This window comes from Bubalus kerabau, chromosome 2 (assembly GCF_029407905.1).
Source record: "Bubalus kerabau isolate K-KA32 ecotype Philippines breed swamp buffalo chromosome 2, PCC_UOA_SB_1v2, whole genome shotgun sequence".
NCBI lineage: Eukaryota > Metazoa > Chordata > Mammalia > Artiodactyla > Bovidae > Bubalus > Bubalus kerabau.
In genome coordinates, this window is record NC_073625.1 from 52,723,740 (window position 1) to 52,738,307 (window position 14,568).

At 40.2% G+C, this 14,568-nt stretch overlaps 1 protein-coding gene and 1 long non-coding RNA gene across 9 annotated transcripts in view; one reads left to right on the top strand and one right to left on the bottom strand.

The window, feature by feature from the left end:
* Positions 1 to 14,568, top strand: part of GRIK1 (glutamate ionotropic receptor kainate type subunit 1) — a 481,020-nt gene that overhangs the window by 279,977 nt on the left and 186,475 nt on the right. The window lies entirely within an intron of this gene.
* Positions 6,335 to 13,279, bottom strand: LOC129643342 (uncharacterized). Its single transcript, XR_008710243.1, has 3 exons — positions 12,069 to 13,279; positions 9,489 to 9,687; positions 6,335 to 6,441 (listed from the first exon to the last, which is right to left on the bottom strand). It is a non-coding gene; the product is annotated as an uncharacterized LOC129643342 (long non-coding RNA).

The window sequence follows — 14,568 nt, forward strand, 5'->3', positions numbered from 1 at the left end:
CACTCTCAAAACAGCTCACCCACTTTAAGTCTACGTGGTCAGTAATCAGCATACATGACCATACTTTGCCAGGCTACTGCTTTCAAAGCTCTGTCCAGTGCATAATAAAGGTAAATTTTTTTTTTGCAAGATACAAGGTCTATGACATCCCTGTGAGGCACTGTTGAGTCAGAAAACTGGCTCTAAAGCTGAGACCCTGAGTTACCCAGTCTCTCACCATCATCTTATTAGCTATCCTGCCTCTTAATATCCACTCTTAATATCTGCCAGGTATTAACAGTACCTGGTGGCTCATACAGGGAAGAATCTGCCTGCAGTGCAGGAGGGAAGATCACCTGGAGAAGGGAATGGCAACCCACTCCAGTATTCTTGCCTGGAGAACCCCATGGACAGAGGAGCCTGGCGGGCTACAGTCCGTGGGGTCGCAAAGAGTCAGATACAACTGAGCAACTAACACACTCTTGCTATCAGTTTCTGAATAACGATTTAAACCAACAAAGATTTTGGTTCTTGACTTTCAAAAATTCCTCAGGATACATTTGCCAGAGATCTCAGTTATTGTACGTGTTTCTTTCCTTATTCAGTTATTTGTGTTTCAGTCACACATGGACACTTGCTTGTAAGACATTAGCTACTTCACTTAAGTCTTTGCTTTTTAGGGTCAGCAGATGAGTAGTAAATGGAAAAAAAAAAAAAAGGTTCTGTAACCATATCAGCCCAATTTCAAGCATACTTTAGTATTTACCAGCTATGTGGCAGTGGGAAAGCTATTTATCACCTCTAAGCCTTAGTTTGCTCTTCTAGAAAATAGAGATGGTAGTAGCATCTACGGGCTTCCCTGGTAGCTCAGCTGGTAAAGAATCCACCTGCAATGCAGGAGACCCCGGTTTGATTTCTGGGTGGAGAAGATCCCCTGGAGAAGGGACAGGCTATCTACTCCAGTATTCTTGGGCTTTCCTGGTGGCTCAGCTGGTGAAGAACCCACCTGCAATGAGGAAGACCTGGGTTTAATCCCTGGGTTGGGAAGATCCCCTGAAGGAGAGCATGGCAACCCATTCCAGTATTCTTGCCTAGAGAATCCCCATGGACAGAGGAGCCTGGTGAGCTAAAGTCCATGGGGTTGCAAACAGTCAGACATACTGATCAATTAAGCACAGCACAGCATAGTAGCATCTCATAAGATAATTAACTAGAGGGATTATAATATATATATATATATATACAGAAAATAATATATATATTGTAATATACATAAAGTACTTACCACAGTGGTTGGCACTGAGAGTGTTCAATTTATATGAAAACAATATTTTGAGTACCTAAGCCACTGTCTAGGGCTTCCCTGATGGCTCAGCAGGTAAAGAATCTGCCTGCAATGCAGGAGACACAGGAGACCCAGGTTCAAACCCTGGGTCAGGAAGATCCCCTGGAGAAGGAAGTGGCAAGCTACTCCAGTGTTCTTGCCTGGGAAATCCCATGGACAGAGGAGCCTGGCAGGCTACAGTCCATGGGGTTGCCAAGAGTCAGACACCACTAAGGAACTAAGTACACACAAGCCACTCTGGCAACCCACTCCAGTACTCTTGCCTGGAAAATCCCATGGACAGAGGAGCCTGGTAGGCTGCAGTCCATGGGGTCGCTAAGGGTTGGACACAACTGAGTGTCTTCACTTTCACTTTTCACTTTCATGCATTGGAGAAGGAAATGGCAACCCACTCCAGTGTTCCTGCCTGGGGAATCCCAGGGATGGGGGAGCCTGGTGGGCTGCCATCTATGGGGTTGCACAGAGTCAGACACGACTGAAGTGACTTAGCAGCAGTAGTAGCAGCAGCAGGTACATTGAAACGGAGAAGGCGATGGCACCCCACTCCAGTACTTTTGCCTGGAGAATCCCATGGATGGAGGAGCCTGGTAGGCTGCAGTTCATGGGGTCGCTAGAGTCGGACACTACTGAGCGACTTCACTTTCACTTTTCCCTTTCATGCACTGGAGAAAGAAATGGCAACCCACTCCAGTGTTCTTAACTGGAGAATCCCAGGGATGGGGGAGCCTGGTGGGCTGCCGTCTACGGGGTCACACAGAGCTGGACATGACTGAAGCGACGCAGCAGCAGCAGCAGCACATTGAAAAGTTGTTCTAACTTTCTTACTTCACTGAATTAGACACACTGAAGTTCAGACGGCTGAATTCCCAACCATCATGAACACATTGGTGAGAAGGCTACTCTCTGATGTGACTGCAGCCCATGGTTCTCCCAGTATAGAGCTGAGCAGAGTCAGGGTCAGGCGGAGGCCACTGAGTGAGACTTCAAGGATAGTGGAGGAGTCTGACTTTATTGATGATATTTTATTGATGATGATATTTTATTCATCACAGACTTTTTCCATTAATTTTAGATGCTTGAAATATTGAATTAAATGTAAAGTTTAAAAAAAAATAAAATTAAATTTTAAAAAAAAGATTAAAATGTAAAAAAAAAAAAAAATTTGTTTACCTTTCCTGACTTCTTTCGTGTTCCCATTGCCCTAGATCCAACTCTGGCTCTTTTGTTCCTTTTTCCCTGGAGCTAGCTTCATCTGTTGATAGTGATGGCCCCAGGCTCGCCCTCACCAGGTCGTTGTTCATTCCTCAGGCCCCCATCAGCAGTTATTAGAAAGTCCTCCTGTGCTATGAAATTGAGTGCAATTTCAGCTCAGTGTGTGGTACCCAGTGGCTTCCCAGGTAACCCGCCTGCAGTGCAGGAGACATAAGAGACACAGGTTCGATCCCTGGGTCAGGAACATCCCCTGGAGGAGGGCATGGAAATCCATTCCAGTATTCTGGCCTGAAGAATCCCATGGACAGAGGAGCCTGGTGGGCTACAGTCCAAAGTATCGCAGAGTCGGACATGACTGAAGTGACTCATCATGTACTCACGATGCCCAAGTATGAACTAGTGTTTCCACCCAGGCATGTATTCCTGGATTCTGTCCAGTTACATGGCAATGAGAAGGGACTCCTACCCAACTTCAGAGGATGGTGGTGAGAGACAGAGTTATCAGTGATCTTCAAGCCCCAAGAATATTTGAGTTCATCCAAATGCAGATTCAAATTCACTATCCCTTGTCCTGTGAAAAGCTGGACTCTGAATTCTAAGGAAAATAGTAAAATATCTAATCAAATTCCATCCTCAGAGAAGATTAGGCTTTAGAAGAAACTTGACACGATGCTTACAGAATGCTTTTGATCATTCTGCATTATTATAACTCATTGTTGTCATTTCAGTCACATTTGTTAAGTTAAAAAGTTGAAAGACAGAGAGATTTATTTATAAAGAATCCCAGTGGAAATTAGAATCAAAACTATAAGAAGCATTTATAGCTAGAGTTAACTTTTATATCTGAGGTTTTTTAGTCCTTTTCCTAGCCCTTGCAATTACATTACTGAGATGCTCTCCAATTTCTAAAGTTGGAAGAATAAAATATCAAGTTGCTTTCAGACGGCATGAATTACACTCCCCAGTGCTCCCCACAGATATTCACCTAATTTTGGTAAAGTCAAATATGTTTATATTGGTCAGGTTACAGAGTGACCTGAATTTTGCAATAAGAAGTTCATGATCTAGAATGACATACTATCCTGGTCTTAACACTGAAAATTCTGCAACCCAGGAAAACCATGATGGTTAGTCATTCTAGTTGCTAAACAGAAACATCCTCCAAGTTACAAACGCACGTTGACTTTTCTTCTCTCATTATTCTTCCTGGTTAGTTCATATCTGTGATGATTCACAAAGATGCACTTGTTTGATTTCAGAACTTGATTTTCAGAAATGAATCAATTGTTACTTTTAGCTAATAGTTTGGATTTATGATGAGAGTTCTGTAGAAGAGAATGGAAACCCACTTCAGTATTCTTGCCTAGACAATCTCATGGACAGAGGAGCCTGGCAAGCTACATATAGTCCATGGAGTCACAAAGAATTGGACACAGCTGAGCAACTAACACTTTCACTTTCACTTTTTTCATGATAAGAGATCAACTTTGAAAAACCAAAGACAACTTTGGGAAGAAGTATGTACATAGCAAATTGTGCCATAAAAATATAATGGAGAAAAAGGTAAAGGTGCTCTAAATATATATTATAAAACTATAACTGTGTAATAACCTGCTTAAAACACTAGTTAGATCATGTTAACATTGTAAGTGAATCCCTGGGCTACCTCCCCACTACCTCCCTTTCCAGTTAAAACTCACATTCCATTATGCATCCATTTTGCAAGCATTCACTGACCACTTTTGTCTGTGCAACACACTGTACAGTTGTAGAGACTCTAGATTACACAAGAGAGTTCAGGCTTGTAGCTCCAAATGGGAGATTAAAATCAATGCAGTACAGAATCAGTTCAGTTCAGTTCAGTTGCTCAGTCGTGTCCGACTTTTCGTGACCCCATGAATCGCAGCACGCCAGGCCTCCCTGTCCATCACCAACTCCCGGAGTTCACTCAGACTCATGTCCATCGAGTCAGTGATGCCATCCAGCCATCTCGCCCTCTGTCGTCCCCTTCTCCTCCGGCCCCCAATCCCTCCCAGCATCAGAGTCTTTTCCAATGAGTCAACTCTTCGCTCTGGTGGCCAAAGTACTGGAGTTTCAGCTTTAGCATCATTCCCTCCAAAGAAATCCCAGGGGTGACGTCCTTCAAAATGGACTGGTTGGATCTCCTTGCAGGCCAAGGGACTCTCAAGAGTCTTCTCCAACACCACAGTTCAAAAGCATCAATTCTTCGGCGCTCAGCCTTCTTCACAGTCCAACTCTCACATCCATGCATGACCACAGGAAAAACCATAACCTTGACTAGATGGACTTTTGTTGGCAAAGTAATGTCTCTGCTTTTGAATATGCTATCTAGGTTGGTCATAACTTTCCTTCCAAGGAGTAAGCGTCTTTTAATTTCATGGCTGCAGTCACCATCTGCAATGATTTTGGAGCCCCCAAAAATAAAGTCTGACACTGTTTCCATTGTTTCCCCATCTATTTCCTAGGAAGTGATGGGATTGAATGCCATGATCTTCGTTTTCTGAATGTTGAGCTTTAAGCCAACTTTTTCACTCTCCACTTTCACTTTCATCAAGAGGCTTTTTAATTCCTCTTCACTTTCTGCCATAAGGGTGGTGTCATCTGCATATCTGAGGTTATTGATATTTCTCCCGGCAATCTTGATTCCAGCTTGTGCTTCTTCCAGTCCAGCGTTTCTCATGATGTACTCTGCATATAAGTTAAATAAGCAAGGTGACCATATACAGCCTTGACAAACTCCTTTTCCTATTTGGAACCAGTCTGTTGTTCCATATCTAGTTCTAACTGTTGCTTCCTGACCTACATATAGGTTTCTCAAGAGGCAGGTCAAGTGGTCTGGGTATTCCCATCTCTTTCAGAACTTTCCACAGTTTATTGTGATCCACACAGTCAAAGGCTTTGGCATAGTCAATAAAGCAGAAATAGATGTTTTTCTGGAACTCTCTTGCTTTTTCCATGATCCAGCGGATGTTGGCAATTTGATCTCTGGTTCCTCTGCCTTTTCTAAAACCAGCTTGAACATCAGGAAGTTCACGGTTCACATATTGCTGAAGCCTGGCTTGGAGAATTTTGAGCATTAACTTACTAGCGTGTGAGATGAGTGCAATTGTGCGGTAGTTTGAGCATTCTTTGGCATTGCCTTTCTTTGGGATTGGAATGAAAACTGACCTTTTCCAGTCCTGTGGCCACTGCTGAGTTTTCCAAATTTGCTGGCATATTGAGTGCAGCACTTTCACAGCATCATCTTTCAGGATTTGAAAGAGCTCCACTGGAATTCCATCACCTCCACTAGCTTTGCTCATTGTGATCCTACCTAAGGCCCACTTGACTTTACATTTCAGGGTGTCTGGCTCTAGGTCAGTGATCACACCATCGTGATTATCTGGGTCGTGAAGATCTTTTTTGTACAGTCCTTGTGTGTATTCTTGCCATCTCTTCTTAATATCTTCTGCTTCTGTTAGGTCCATACCATTTCTGTCCTTTATCGAGCCCATCTTTGCATGAAATGTTCCCTTGGTATCTCGAATTTTCTTGAAGAGATCTCTAGTCTTTTCCATTCTGTTGTTTTCCTCTATTTCTTTGCATTGATCGCTGAGGAAGGCTTTCTTATCTCTTCTTGCTATTTATTCTTTGGAACTCTGCATTCAGATGCTTATATCTTTCCTTTTCTCCTTTGCTTTTCGCTTCTCTTCTTTTCACAGCTATTTGTTAGGCCTCCCCAGACAGCTATTTTGCCTTTTTGCATTTCTTTTTCTTGGGGATGGTCTTGATACCTGTCTCCTGTACAATGTCATGAACCTCATTCCATAGTTCATTGGTCACTCTATCTATCAGATCTAGGCCCTTAAATCTATTTCTCACTTCCATACCTGAAACCTCTACAGCTGGAGACAAAAAGGCAGGGGAAAATTTTAACTTATTTCCAGGAACATTGTCCTAAATTGACCAATATTTTCCAAATTTTAAGTCTTTTCTAATGCTCTGACTATGTTTCTGTATTACTCAAAATTCTATGCTTTCTTCATAAGCAAACCAAAAGTTTCAGGAAACATATTTTAACCCCTAATCTAGATTTAATATTCCTTTGTCTAAAATTCCACAATAATTAGAATTTCTTTTAGTATAGCATATTTATTAATGTCTTCATATATTATAAAAAAAAGTTTACCTCACACCATACACAAAATACATTCTAAAGACATTAGAACACTAAATATTTAAAAGTCAACAGAAAAGAATAGTAGGTAATATTTCTCTGATATTACAATAGAGAGAATTTTTTAAATGTTACAGCAATAAAACAAATGTCATAAAGATAAAATATCAGCTACAACTCTGGTTGCATTTAATAAAAACCCACAAGAAATTAGTTTAAGTTGAAAAGGAGAATTTATTATAGGTATTAATATCTGTCAGTTGTTCAGTCTGCAACCCCATGGACTGTAGCTGGACAGGCTCCTCTGTCCATGGAATTCTCTAGGCAAGAATACTGGAGTGGGTTGCCGTTTCCTTCACCAGGGGATCTTCCCCATCCAGGGATTGAACCCGCATCTCTTATCTCCTGCATTGGCAGACAGGTTCTTTACCACTAGCACCACCTGGGAAGCTCATGTATTAATATATGGAGATGCAAAGGCAAGAGCGTGGCTGGACCTCAGAAACAACTAGAAGCAGAGACCTGAACCCCATTAAGATATTTTTAATCTCTGCTGTCCTTTGTACAACTCCTTCAGTTCTAATCACTGCTTGTGTTCTCTCCGTTTCTCTACCAATATGGTGCAAGGCAGTGAGTGTGTTGACAACTGCTGAGCTTCCAGTTTTGTAGGTTGGGTACGGGAAGAGAGATGGACTTGCTTTCTCTTGACCCTCATGTGAAAGTCCAACAAATGCATTATGCATTAGTAGTTCAGTCGTGTCCAACTCTTTGGGACACGGACTGTAGCTGCCAGGCTCTTTTGTCCATGGAGTTCTCTAGTCAAGAATACTGGAGTGGTTTGCCATTGCTCTCTCCAGGGGATCTTCCTGACCCAGGTATCGAACCCACATCTCTTAATCTCCTGCATGGGCAGGCAGGAGATTTACCACTAGCACCACCTAGGAAGTTCAGCAAGAGATTAGCATTTCTTCATATACTCACTTGTCACCAGAGCATAAAACGGCCCCTGCTGCCTCACCACAAAATGGTACGGAAGCATGAGTGGAGAACAGTTCCCAGAAAGAAAATAAGTAAATATCTTCACTATAAAAAGATAAAATTCCAAAAAAAAAGTAAAACTTTAACGATCAGGAAGAAAACTTAGATAAAATTAAAAATCATAGCAAAGTGGAAAAAATATCAAACAATTATGGGAAGATAATTTGTTTCCTTAATGCATAAATGTATAAGATAAATATGGATACCCCACTCAAAAAGGACAAAACCCAGAAATTAAGAATGGAAGAAAGAACAATTACAATGAAATACAATAGGACATTGTGGGCAAATGTTCAGCTTCATTAATAGTCAATGAAGTGTGAATTTAAAGAACCATCAGTTGCAAAGATTTTGCCTAGAGAATTGATTTTCTTTTAAATTTACAATGCTTAGAAATCCAGAGAAATACACCCTTTTATGCACTCATGTAGGCATGTAAATTGATGCAAGCTTTCTTGAAGGTAATTAATATGCATCAAGATCTTTGAAAATGAACATAATTGAAGACATAAATAGACAATATTTTTCATGAAAATATATCCATTGAAACATTTTGGACAACAAGAATTGGAAATAGATACACATCTAGCAACAGAGTTATCTAAACAAACCTTTGTATTTTGAGATGAAATATTATACATATTAAGACTTTATTTTACTAATATTAAATAACATAGAAAATGTCATTAAGAGAAAAACACAAAAACCCAACATCTTATATGCAACATAATTCTAGTATAGATATAAACATTGGAAAAAAATTGGAAGAAAATGCCCCTAAATCTTGATATTGTTAACTCTCTGAGTGGTAGAGCTTGAAATTATTATTTTTCTCCTTTGGCAAACTGTTCATTTTTTTAGTGTCAGACCTGAGAATGTGACGGAGCCAATCTAGGAGTGTATGTTCAACAGAAATACTTTCTAGACTCTGGGAAACTTGAACAATAACAAATACAGAATTTCAACATGAAATTTTTTAATGGAAGAGGGCTGTAGTAAAATATGTTGTTTAATTGTGAGATTCTGTAACCTTTTCAGGTGTTCTACATGATAATTATTGCCTGTTATACCATTTTGCACAACATCTAAATCAGTGAATGAAAAGTTTCATTAAAAGGCTTTATTAATGTTTCAAATAAATATGCAGAGATATTAAAACCTAATGGAAAAGAATAAAAAGAAAAAGAAAATGTAGCAGAGGGCTTTGCATTTTTAAATATCTGCATTAAATGTCAAGAACTTGCATCCTGACTACAATGTATCTGAAATGACTGATTAAAAGTTGCCTTTTTTTCATAGAAACACAGACCCTCTTCTTATTTTTGTCAATGGAAAAAGAGATAAAAATTGTTGATATAAATCCAATATTAATTTCTCCAAAAGCTGTGTCATAGAGGTTTGTATTTCTGATCACTAATTTTTTAACTTTTCATTAAAATGAGCACAAAAGAAAATACTTAAGACTGCAAATTATTTTTAGTCCCAAAGAAAGAAGGTCATTGTATCACATTTTTCAAAATGCATTTCTCAGGACGTGTGTTTGCATGTCCCAGTTGCAAAAAAAAAAAAAAAAAAAAAAAAAACAAACAACCTGTAATCAAATGAATTTGAAGGACACTGGATTAAACAGAATCAAATTGGTTTCTTTACTATAGAGCTTCTCAAAGAATTTTATATGTTATCATGCAGTGCAAATTTCCAAAAAGAGATGGTATTCAGCTGTCTTCCCAAACATACTTGACCACTGAACTCTTTGTATGCAGCATCTCATGGGTGACTTCTGTGCACACACATTGGTAAATACTGCTCTGTCAGAACTTTGAGCTTCCACTTGTTCTGGCTTCAGACATCCGTTCTTGTCTTTAACAGCAATATTTCCTTCTCAGCAAGACAAAATTTCAGCTTAAGGAACAGCAGAAATAAAGGGGGAAGAAAACTAGAAAAATATGATGAAATGTCTAACACAGCTTCCCTGGAACTACAGGTTATGAACTTGGCATATTTCATCGATTTAGTTAATAAGTAGATAAATGAAATTTGAGCCTTTTCAGCATTTAAATGAGATGTTAAAAGCTAAAAATGTAACTGCTCTCCAGAGACGTTAGAATGATCACAGACGTTCATAAGAATAAAACTTTGGCATGAATCCTTTGGCAATATTCCTGGCTCTGGCCTGAAAGCAGTAGCTGAATAGGAGATGAGCCATTCCTCCAGGATGCGGTGGTGCTGGCAGCCTGAAGAAAGTGAGCGTTCAGAGAGAATCAGAGCTCTGAGCGTGCTTGGGGACAATGGACCATAATAGTTGAGAGAGAGTGAGTCATCACTGCTAAAAAGGCAGTGATGGGGAAAGCCACGCTTAGCTAACTCCCTCAACAACCACCTCCTCTCGCATAAGCCTCTTGGCCTTGGCACAACTTACCACTTTATCAGGCAAGATGTTAAAGCAAAAAGAGGCTCAGTTCAACTGATTGATCTTTTGTTGGGGACAATGTACTATGCTCAAATCATTGCACTGAGTCCTGGCAGAGAGGGCAAGTATCAACAAAGACTGTCCCTACCCCTAAGAAACAGACTCCAGCTTATAATTTTACACCAAAATGAAGTCTTCAAATATGAGCTAGATTGTGTGTGTGTGTGTGTGTTAAGTTACTTCAGTCACATCTGACTCTTTGTAACCCTATGGGCTGTAGCCTGCCAGGTTCTCGATCCATGGGATTCTCCAGGCAAGAATACTGGAGTGGGTTGCCAGTGCTCTCCTTCAGGGCATCTTCCTGACCCAGGGATCAAACCTGCATCTCTTACATCTCTTGCACTGGCAGGCAGATTCTTCACCACTAGCACTGCCTGGGAAACCCCATGAGCTAGATTATATGTTATCAAAAGAGAGGGAAGAGTTCAACTCTCAAAGAAGAATCAGGAAAGACTTTCATCTTTGTGGCTAGCTAGCATGGTCTTAGATATGAATAGCTTGCCAATAAAATTTGATGAATTGAATTACACTGAATATTGAATATCACTGGCATAAGAGTACTTTTGGCTTTGGGTACTTTTTTTTTCCTTTATGTGCAATTGGAATTTATTAAGAAAAAATACTGGCAGCATCTGCTAAACTGTTCATAAAGCATAACCGTTTTCTTAACTAGTCTTTCCCAGAACTGGCTATCCTTTGAAGAAATTCCTCACCCCATTGACATATTTTCTTTTTCCTCAAAGGCCATTCCTACTGAATTCATGCTGTCTCTGAGACATCAAGGAGAGAGCTTGGGTGTGGTCACTATCTCAAGGGGGACACTATACCTCATTGTCCCTTTTCAAAGGACACTGAGATCTGAAGACACTTGTAGCAGATTTGGTCAACAGCCAGACCACTGAGTCTGTCCTCATCCTTACGCACAGCTCTGTCCTCATGCAGGACTTCCTGAAAAATAAAAATTCAGATTCCCCTTGTCCTTACACTGTCCACTAGGTCAAGAAACACTTGCTGCCCCTCCAAATTCACGTACCATGAAACCTTCATCAAGAATATTTTGATCTCCAAAAGTAAACAAGAAGAGGTTAAGCTGAATAGGAAGAGAGCATTTATCAAAGGGAATCTTAGAATTTAAATGTGTAGCCTTGAAATTAAAGGTGCAGTAAATATAGGCCTATAGTAAATTGCTTATGATGTAATAAACTAGAATTATAGATGTGGCAATAAAGAGAGGCAATATAATATTGTATATTTAAGGAGCAGCTATCAACAAAGGAATAGATCAAATTTCCATCTTGTTTTCTGTTGATAGCTTCTGAAATGGCTATTATTCGGCGGGAATGTAAAACAGGAGTCAACAATACTGAAGCTTTCCATTTCTTGATTGTCAGCTAATAGTTTTATCCTTCCTTCCTGGATGACCTCGAAATTTATCACAACAGGCACATAGCAGCTAGTTGAGGCAATAGGCAGAGTTCAAGGAAAACCTGCTTTCCCTGTTTATTGCTTGTTCAAGGAAAATATAATAAACAAAGAAACCTGATTTTTGTGTGGTACATCTATTTAGCTTTCTTTCCAAAATCAAGTATTTTTATTTTTTTTGAAACCTAGAGACTATTATTTGAAGTACTGAATAAAGTAACATTTTACAAAGAGGAAAAGAATACAGTAATAAAAAGCAGCCACTATTAAAACTCTCTTAAGACAATGGGGATACTGTATTAGTTTCCTGTGCCTGCTATAACAAATTACCACAAACTGATTGGCTTAAAACAACAGACATGTGTTCTTTCACAGCTCTGGAGCCCAGAAGTCCAAAACCAAGCTGTCAGTAAGGTTGCACTTACTCTAAGGATGATCACGTTTCTTGCCTCTTCCAGCTTCCGATGGCTGCAGGCATTCCTTGGCTTGTGACTGTACCTCTCCTCTCTCTGCTGTTCTCTGTCCTCACCTGCTCCCGGGTAATGCTAACCAGTCTTGTGACTTTAATTACCACCTTTGGTGATAACTCCCAAATTTCTAGCTTCAGTACAGACCTCTCCCATAAAGTTCAGATCCATATTGTGACTTCCTGGTTGACACCTCTGCTTGTAATAGTGATTTTGATCACAAAATCACTACACTCCCAAGTCAAACACCTCTACTTAGGGTTCATCAGCAAATCCTGCCAGCTCTAACTTCAATTTTTATTTGGAACTCAACCACTTTTTGTCATGCCCCAATACCTGTACCAACCATTATCGTCTCTCACCTGGATTATCTCAGTGCCTCTTATTAAAATGACCTATTACTGCACCTGCTCCAGGAGTAGATCTCTCTGCTTCAGTTCTTGCCCTTCTCTTTCCTTCAGTTCAGTTCAGTTGCTTAGTCATGTCTGACTCTTTGCAACCCCTATAGACTGTAGCACATCAGGCTTCCCTGTCCATCACCAACTCCCGGAGCTTGCTCAAACTCATGTCCATTGAGTCGGTGCCATTCAACTATCTCATCCTCTGTCATCCCCTTCTGCTCCTGTTTCCCTTCCCTTCAGTCCATTCTTAATACAGAAACCAAGGAGGGTTAGACAAATCCAACCGCCTTTAATCTCACACTACTGCCACATTCACAACACTTCTGGCATTTCTGGTCATCCAATGTGTGGAGATTTTCCCACGCCAAGCAATTCTCTGTGATGCCAACTGGGTGCCCCCTAACCCTAACTCAATGAAACCTAGAGATCGTTTTAGATCTCATGGGGTAAGCACTCAGTCTCACGAGACTTCCCTGCCGCTTCAGATGCCAATCTCAAATGGTAGATTTCCAGGCTACTTACAACTTCCATTCAATTTCGCTACAAAGCAGAGGTTCCCGTGACCTCTTCCCTCATGGATTTGTTTGTTAGAGCAGCTCACAGAGCTCAGAGAAATACTTACTTATGTTTACCAGTGTATTAAAGTGTATTTTAAAGCTTTCCCCTGATGGACAGGGAGGCCTGGCATGCTGCAGTCCATGGGATCGCAAAGAGTTGGACATGACTTAGCAACTAAACAAACAACACAAACCAAACCACCTTCCTGTTATATGGATATGGTCACAAACCTGGAACCTCTATGAAACCCATCCTTCAGACTTCATTATATAGTCATGATTGATGAGGTCACTGGCCAGTGATGATTGATTTACCTCTAACCTCTCTTTCCTCCAGGGAAGTCAGAGGGTAGTACTGAAAGTTCCAACCCTCTAATCACTTGGTTGGTTCTGCTGGCAACCATCCCCCATCCTTAGAGGTGGTTTCCAAAGTCACCTCATTAACGTAACAAAGACATTGATTGCTCTCACCACTTGGGAAATTCTAAAGGCTTTAGGAGCCTTTTCTGTGCCAGAGAATGTAGAAGATCAAAGAATATGTTTCTTTTATTAAGTTACAAAATCACACAGGGTGATTCTCTTGAAATATGTCATATCATATCACTATTCTTCTCAAAATCTTCTAGTGATTCCCATCTCACTCAGTATTTAAAACCCAGAGTCCTATTTTGGCCTATATGGCTCTCTGTGATTCCGACTGTGGGACATTCTAGTCCTTCCAAGCAGTTTCCTAACCTCCTTCAGGTTTTTACTCAGAAGTTGTCCCCTCGGTGAGATCTTTCCTGGTCTCTCACCTTGACATGTCAATGGCCTTCTTGTTGATGAATGTAAACCTCAAAAGTCAAATTTTTGTCTGTTTTGTTCACAGTTGTATCCCATGTGCCTAGAACAGTGTCTGGCTCACAGTAGGGTGGGCATTTTATAAATAAATGAACAAATGAGTGAATGAATCATCAAATGAATGAACGACTTCTTCACTAGTTACAGATATGACAAAGCAATGACCAGTTGAAGTAAAACAACAAAACAAACAAGTAAATATATGTGGGGTGCAATTTTATTGCATCTCTGAAATGGTTGTTATGGGAATATATTCACCATTATCAGGTTAAGTAGAATCAAAACAATGTATTTGTTTTATAGGAACAAGATTCAGTGCTATTATTTTTGTGGTTTTTTTTCCGCCTCATCATCAATGAGATGGATTCCTGGAACAATGGAGTATTGTTTCTCTTAAATTCCTTTTGGGAAGAATGGTGTACATTTCATACTGCCCACTCATCATCCAGAACAGGCTCCATCTACAGTGAGCTGGGGTGGAAACAACGGGCAATAATAGAACAGCTTCTCTGTAAAATATGTGCCTGTGACAAGGACCCTCATTTCCACCATTGTATACTTACACCGGCTTGGCTGGAATACCTCCCTGCTCCACTGAAAACTAGGAAATCACCAGTTCTCTTTTGTCATAACTAAAAACAGCTTTCTTCAGGGAAAGCA